The following is a 7,446-nucleotide window of genomic DNA, read 5'->3' on the forward strand; positions in this document are numbered from 1 at the left end:
TGGCGTAGCGGAGCAGACCACAATTAACAGTATCGGAGGAACAAGAATACAAGATGCATGGAGGCAGATCAGGATGGCATTTACAGATTCATTTTATGTCTTCTGCTTTATGTTAGGCAACGATTCTCCATCTAGTATTCTCACGCACAATCGCTCACATGAGATACAAATTGTCTTGGAAAGGAAGAAGAAAACGAAAGGAAAAAGCCCCACTGGATGGCTTCTCTTTCCCAACTTTCTCCCTTAAGTAGCATTCTTCCACTCAGGCCCCACGTACCTCCGGTTGGGCTGCTTGATCCTAGCTGGCCGAGATGTGACGCGGCCTTCACCCTGATTGGTTCTCTGGTCCGCCGTGGCAGCATGATTGGCTACTATGTCAGCGTTCGTGGCCTCTATCTCGACAGCTTCAGTTGGGACGCTGACACTTTATATATTGCAGAACAGGATGCTAGGAGGTTGCAGTTTACAACTACTAAAATTTAGAAAAGTGTCTCAAGTGTAAGAATTAAATAATTTCTGAATGGTAATTTATTTATGCTCCTCTTCTGCAAGCTAAGGCGGCGGACAATGCAGAAATTAAGTCTTGCTAGCTGCAAGAAGTGGATGTATTAGCAGGCTAGAGCAGAGTGGTACCGAAACTCTTGTGAAATGCCTTAAGACTGGAAAATGTAGGATGAATGGATATTGTGTTGTATTATTGATCTGACCCTTGTAGGGGTATATATAGAGTACAACGTGTGGTGACTTGAAGTACAAGACAAGTCATAGTATATTAAAACTTATTCTATCTCCATCTCTCGCCTTATCTCTAACTAAGCATATTTATATTCTAACATTCCGCCTCAAGTCGTAGCGGGAGTGAAGCGGACGAGTACGACTGAATTTGAAGTCTTCTGCTTTTGTCGTCTTCTTCGCTGCGCCATCGTCAACTACGTTTCTGATGGGTCAGCACGTAGGGCGGTGACTGCGTCCCCTTCTGGTGTCTTCCTTGTCTCTCCCCTCTTCCCTCCCGCAGTCACAGCGGGAGTGGCGTGAACGCTGCTGACGACGCGGATCCTGTTGACTAGAGTTGTTACCGATATGTTGGTGTAAACATAGCCATTAATATCAATGTCGAGGTAGCCGATCATAGTGATGTAGCCGTGGTCGAGGTAGTCATGGTCGATGGTGTGGTCGTCGTGGATAATGAAGCCACATAAAGCCTGGAGGCGCAAAAAAATGAACTATGACGGAGCTACATACGTGGATGATGCACCTTGCAGATATCAGAGGGTGCCGTCGGCGACGAGTCCGCCGATTTTGCGAAGACCGGAGGAAGCCCATCGAGCACATATCGGTTTTGCCAGAACCGTGTGGTCGTGTACGGTCGTCACTGTAGTGACGCCCTGTCGATGCAGTTGTGTTGTCGTGGATGACGCGGTTGATGCCGACATCGTGACGCGGTCATTGCCGTCGTCATGGTCGCGTCTTGCAGAAAAGTCTGTCAGAGGATGCTAGGTGCCCATCTTGTGGACAAGACAGCGGCGGTGTGTTGACGAAGATGTTGGTGAAGACCACGTTGATGAAGACCTTAGTGATGAAGTGTAGGCGATGGCGTCGCAGCGGCGTGTCAACGATAATGTGTCGCTTGAAGACGTCCCTCGCCGCAACCAAGTGTCGATGTGGTGTCGCGCCCGAGAAGTCGATGAAGGTTGCATCCCGTTCCACACCGTCTTGGTGTGTGGGCAATGCATGTCGATATTGCTTCTCGTAGTGTGCTCGGCGATGATCTTGACTTGTAGTTTGTTATGGTCGTACAGCTTAATGTCGTGGTTCGGCCCGGTGTAGTTCGGCTTGATGTAGTCGAGATCAGTCCGTGTGGTCATTTGCCTTAATGCAGACACTTTTAGAAAACGACCCATTTGTCCCGGTTTCAGACATCATTTAGCTCCAGTTCTGGAACCGGAACTAAAGGGTCGGGACTAAAGCCTAAAACCTTAAGTTTCGGTTTGCTTATGAGTGAACTAGGACAGAAGGGGCTCCATATGGCCGCTGCGGAGTGCCTAGGTAGGAGGACCTTTAGTCCCGGTTGGTAATACCAACCGGGACCAAAAGACCTCCACGCGTCAGCAGCTGGTAGGAGATATGGTTTTTTTGTTTTTAAAGGACGGGGGTTAGGGGTTTTGGAGGGTTAATTTAGGGGTTTCATATATTGTGTTAGCTAGCTAATAGAGAGAAGTGACCTCTCTTTATCTCCGTGCTTGGGTGACGCTAGTTATTGTACATATAGAGAGAACTCGACACACTAGCCAGTAAGCAAATGAAGAAACCATTAAATACACAAGATCGTCATGAACATATACAGAGAGAAGTGACTTCTCTTTCTCCATGAGATTGGTCGAACAACAAGTTTTCATATATCTGTCCGACTCTACTAGCTACATATATACAATATAAGATCTCTTACAAACCTTAACATCTAAGGTCTATATCAATTTTCACATGGTATTCTTCGGCTATATGTATGACGTGGTGAAGAAAGAATCCCACCAATTCCTCTAGAACAGCTCGTATGCGATTATGTGGTAGGAGTTCATCCCGCATTTGCCACATCTAATTTTAAAAAGTGGGTCAATACATACATACATACATATATATATGATATAAAATTTTACTAATATATTCTAATCAATATTAATTAAGATTTTGATTAGGTTAATATGTGATTAGGTGAAAGTGGTAGATATGACGTACTTTTTATCTTAAATAGTATTTACTATTTTTATCTTAAATAGTATTTACTATTCACTAGGTAGGGCACTATTCACGAAAGTGCTTTACTATTTAAAACACTATTTGGAATAGTATTTTTACTATTCACAGTAATATTTAATTCAATATGATTACCTTCACGTTCTAACTAGATTATTTATTTGATATAGGATCTATTCTGGGCTGGCGAGGGCAACAAATCAACCGACGAATATACGTAGTGGTGTAAAATCCTACTCAGTACTCACCATATTTATCATTATGTTGTATCAGATGTAGCTAATTACATTCACTTAGCAGTTTTAATTACAAATTTATGGGGTAAATTCCAATCGCCTTCCCAGGCAGTTCCACCCGAAGGGAACACTTCTCTACGGCCATAAGGTTCTCATTGAAATGCCAGTCTGGGCTACGCAGAGAACTACGCACGCAGATGTTTCTCCCTAGCATAAAAACCCGTCCCATAAATTCATAAATAAAAGCACTAAGTGAAACCAAGAAACTACATCATTTCAACAATTACATATGGTTTTCCCTTTCGGGAGGCCCCGAAGGGATTACACACAACTAGAAAATTACCTTCAAATTCTTGGCAAACTAAGCGCCTTCTCGGCTATTCTACTAGCAGTGGTGGTGGCTAAACTATAAAGGAAGTGGTGCTCTGGTGGAGGGTCTTGATGCTCTGAGTGCTTCCTGCTCTCTCCTCTTGTTGTTGTGTTATCTCCTTGAGCCCAGCGTCTCCTTTTATAGCCGTGAGGGGTGGCTGCAAGGGAGGCCTTCGGGATCCTTCCTTCACTTATTTTACACACGGTAGTATGCACACGTGTCCTACTAGGGTACATGCGTGTCCTTCTAATAATATAGAAAAGTGCGAAAGAGAGTGCCGACAAGCTTCAATCTTCAGGAATCTTTGTTTTCTTCACGTGGCATTGTCTCTCGGTGAATAATTGACTGGCCTTTGTGTACCAGTCTTTGCTCTTTGGCCATACAGATTTTCATGCGATTAGCCTTGAGAGCTTCTTCTGCCTTCAAGAATCCTTGTGCCAGTGTATGCGTACATACATGCCAAGGCTGCTTACATTTTCAACATTACTTACTATTCCTATTTATTTATTTATATAAAAATATATTATTATTAAATTTTTTTACAGGGGGTCTTCCCTGTTCATACGATTGATAATACCTTATCAATATTATATATATATGAATGATACTTAACACAAATGATGGTAATAAAATAAAATTGTGAATTCTTTTGTTTGCGTACATCATATTGTTTTACAGAGTAGCCCCGCTTAGAGGTCGTCGAGTAGTAGATGAACTCGCAATCACAGTATCGACAAAAATCATTCCGGCTTCCTGTCACAAGCACTTTACGAGAAATAGAGTTTAATCAAACTGATAATCAATCATGTTTAATGATTTCGATGAAACTAAATAGAATCAATGGAAGATGCGTGGAACTAGCTAGTAGTACTATTTTCAACTATCATCAAACTAAACATCAAGCCAAAAATTGATGACTCCCAATGATATTATCTCAATTATTACTCGGGGCAAGGTGGGACCGCGCACATGCAACTTGGGCCGCTTTTCACAAGCTGAACCCCACCATGTGACCATGTCAGTACAGAACACGAGAGCGCACAACACACGAGCCCATCATTGATATTTTCTTCCTCACAAATTTCAACAGATGTATAGTTCAATCCCTGTGTGTGCGTCTCTCGTTACTACAACCCGGCAACGCCTCCTGTGTACATGCATGTGCGAGAACATGCCGGAGTGAAACCTCTAGAGCCTCGCCACCGCGTCTATCCCGGTACCCATCGCTAGCTTTAATCAAATGCCCCTGCCCTACCTCTGTGACCAGGGGACACCTGCCCTACCTCTGTGACCAGGGGACACTTGATGAGGTTAGCTTTTTTCACAGGCTCTATTTGGATATTCTAACTTAGTTAGAGGTTAGAGTTAGATTCTAACCCTGAACTAACACTGAACTAATTCTAATCAAAGAGGTGTTTGGATGACAGGGTTAGATTGACAATAAATACTCTTTCTCAATCATTTGGCCGAGAGCTGCGCTGTCTGAGGCAGACGGGGACGTGCCCGGCAAGGAGTCACGCTGGCCTCTCGTGTAGCCCGCCGACCAAATCTGCAATCCCTGCGCAAGGAGCCGCGCTGGCCGAGATCGATGGGGACGGGCCGCACAAGGTGCCGCAACTGCTTACTAGCGGGCGGACGGGCCGTGGGGAGATGATGGGATTGGAACGGGAGGATAGGGTGGGGCTGCTGCGGGGAGAGCGAGAGAAAAATGTGTTTTTTTAGTGGTCCCGAAGAGAACTAACCCAAATAAGCACCTCTTGGATGGGTTAGTTTTTTGGGTGGGTTAAATACATCTAATCAAAACTATCCCTCCTTGTTTGGATATTTTTGGGTTAGTTTAGTCCAAACTAACCCAAACTAACTCTAACCTATGGATCCAAACAGGGCCACAGTTCGAAGTGACGCGACCGTGTACCAGATTGACTAATTATCCGCCATTTAGAGCAACTCCAATGGGGCGACCCAACGCGCCGACCCAAACTTAAATCGTGTCCGCCTGGCGTCTGCGCCGACCCATTTTCGGTCCAAAATTGCACCTAGAATGCGTCGGCACGGACGCGAAGCGGACGCCCCGCGCGTCTCCTCGCCGTCCACCGCGTCCCCACCTGGCGGCCACCCAACCGCCACCGGTTTTCTTACTTATGACAACCATCGACAGCGGGCCCACGCGTCAGCCAATGAAAGCGTCCTTTTTTAACCACGCGTGCGGCAGGGTCGGCCTCATCCACTCCTCACGTCCACATCTAGCCCCCACCACTCCCTTTGCTTCCTCGTCGGCGATCGCAAACCCTAGCGCGCCCATGGGCCTCTTCAGTAGCAGCAATGGCAAGGGCAAGGGCAAGGGCACCCCCGGCACCTCGTCCTCCCGTGCTCCCCCTCCCCCTCCATCACCGGCGTGTTTCCCCCTTGAACGCTGGCGCCTGCACATCCCGGGGCACCAAGTGCGGTGGCATTGGGAGTACAGGCAGCCCCTCCCCTACCCCGACGTCACATTGCCGCACCATTGGCATTTGGATCCCCAACGGATCCCGGTGCCGGCGGTTCCGCAGACCCAGTGGACGCACGACGACGAGGTGAGCCGGCGCCGCGCGCAGCTCACGCCGGAGCAGCGTCGGTTGCCCGAGTACGCCGCCGACTCTCCCAACTGGGAGGCTTGGTTCGCCCTCGAACACGAGGAGCAACGACGCTCGGGTCTCGACGCCATCCCTCCGCCGTTCCCACCGCCGCCCCGACAGGTAGAGCCGGAGGACATGGAGGCGGAGGCGGAGTACCAAGCCGCCCTCGAGGAGGCCCTGTAGCATGCACTGGAGGCTAGCCGCATCGAGGAGGACGTGCACTGGGATGGGCTGGAGCAAGCCCTTGCCCTGTCAGCGGCGGGGGACTCCGTCCACACCCTGCTCTTCGTGCCGCCACCTCCACCATCGCCGCCCGTCCAGCCAAGGCCGGAGCCGTCGCATAAGCGCTCCCCGCCTCCACCCACTTGGCCGGAGGAGGCCTACTCGTGGACGGGCCAGTACCGCAAATGGGTGAGTGCGCCTCCTGTCCACTTCGCCGCGACGCCGGAGGAGGAGGCGGCCCACCTCGAGCGATGGAAAGACCACTGGCTCCACCATGAGCAGGCCGACGGCGAGGAGCTGATGCACTACGAGGCCATCACTACTAGGAAAAGGCCTACTAGTGGCGCACCAGTTTTGCCTACTAATGGCGCACTACTAGTGTGCCACTAGTACTGCACCACTAGTATTAAATACTAATGGCGCACTCTGGTGTGCCATTAGTATCTGGTATACTAATGGCACACCATGCCGTGTGCCATTAGTATAGACCTACATGCGCCATTAGTATGCCTCCCAGGGGGGCATATTTACCCATGTGCTTTGGCATAATAATGGCGCACTGTGGGTTGATGCGCCATTAGTATCATTTGGCATACTAATGGCGCACTGTGGGGTGATGCGCCATTAGTATCACCCAACAAAAAATCATCAATAGTTTAGCAAAGCACATAACGATAATGTTAAGCTACTGGAAATTCCAAAACAGTAAAGTTCCAATTTAAGTTACCGCAATCTGGCTTTGTATCTGCACTTTTGTGGTGATGCAGAGACCATCTCAGTGCATCAACAAAATTCAGTGCATCAACTCCATGTACTCGAGTACTCTTTCTGTGAAATACAGTGCATCTACTGGAAACAAAATTCAGTAAATTTCCAGCAACTACTCCTAATGCAAACAAGATTCACCTATCAAGGTTTATTTGACATGGAGTAGTTTATTTCATAGAGTAAACATTAGCACTATTTGACAGTAAAAGGTTTTAGCTAATTTGAATTAACTGAAAGCAGCAGTACACTGGCAGTACATCATTTTTATTGACAGTAAAATGTTCAAAGAAACAGAAATATCAGTATAATAGCTATATTACACTATCGAACATGAGGAGCAACGGCGCTCGGGTCTCGACGTCGTCCCGCCGCCGTTCCCACCACCGCCCCCACTGGTAGAGCCGGAGGACATGGAGGCGGAGGCGGAGTACCAAGCCGCCCTCAAGGAGGCCCTGTAGCATGGTCTGGAGGCTAGCCGCATCGA

At 47.9% G+C, this 7,446-nt stretch overlaps 1 long non-coding RNA gene across 2 annotated transcripts; it reads right to left on the bottom strand.

Moving 5' to 3' along the window:
- Positions 1–669: 669 nt before the first annotated feature.
- LOC119347382 lies at positions 670–3,457 on the bottom strand. 2 transcript variants are annotated; one of them, XR_005168302.1, is made up of 3 exons: positions 3,331–3,457; positions 1,243–2,592; positions 670–1,056 (listed from the first exon to the last, which is right to left on the bottom strand). It is a non-coding gene; the product is annotated as an uncharacterized LOC119347382 (long non-coding RNA). The 2 variants fall into 2 exon arrangements; XR_005168301.1 differs by lacking the exon at positions 3,331–3,457 and having other exon boundaries at positions 1,243–2,753.
- Positions 3,458–7,446: the final 3,989 nt, after the last annotated feature.

Source organism: Triticum dicoccoides, unplaced genomic scaffold, assembly GCF_002162155.2.
Source record: "Triticum dicoccoides isolate Atlit2015 ecotype Zavitan unplaced genomic scaffold, WEW_v2.0 scaffold65817, whole genome shotgun sequence".
Classification (NCBI taxonomy): domain Eukaryota; kingdom Viridiplantae; phylum Streptophyta; class Magnoliopsida; order Poales; family Poaceae; genus Triticum; species Triticum dicoccoides.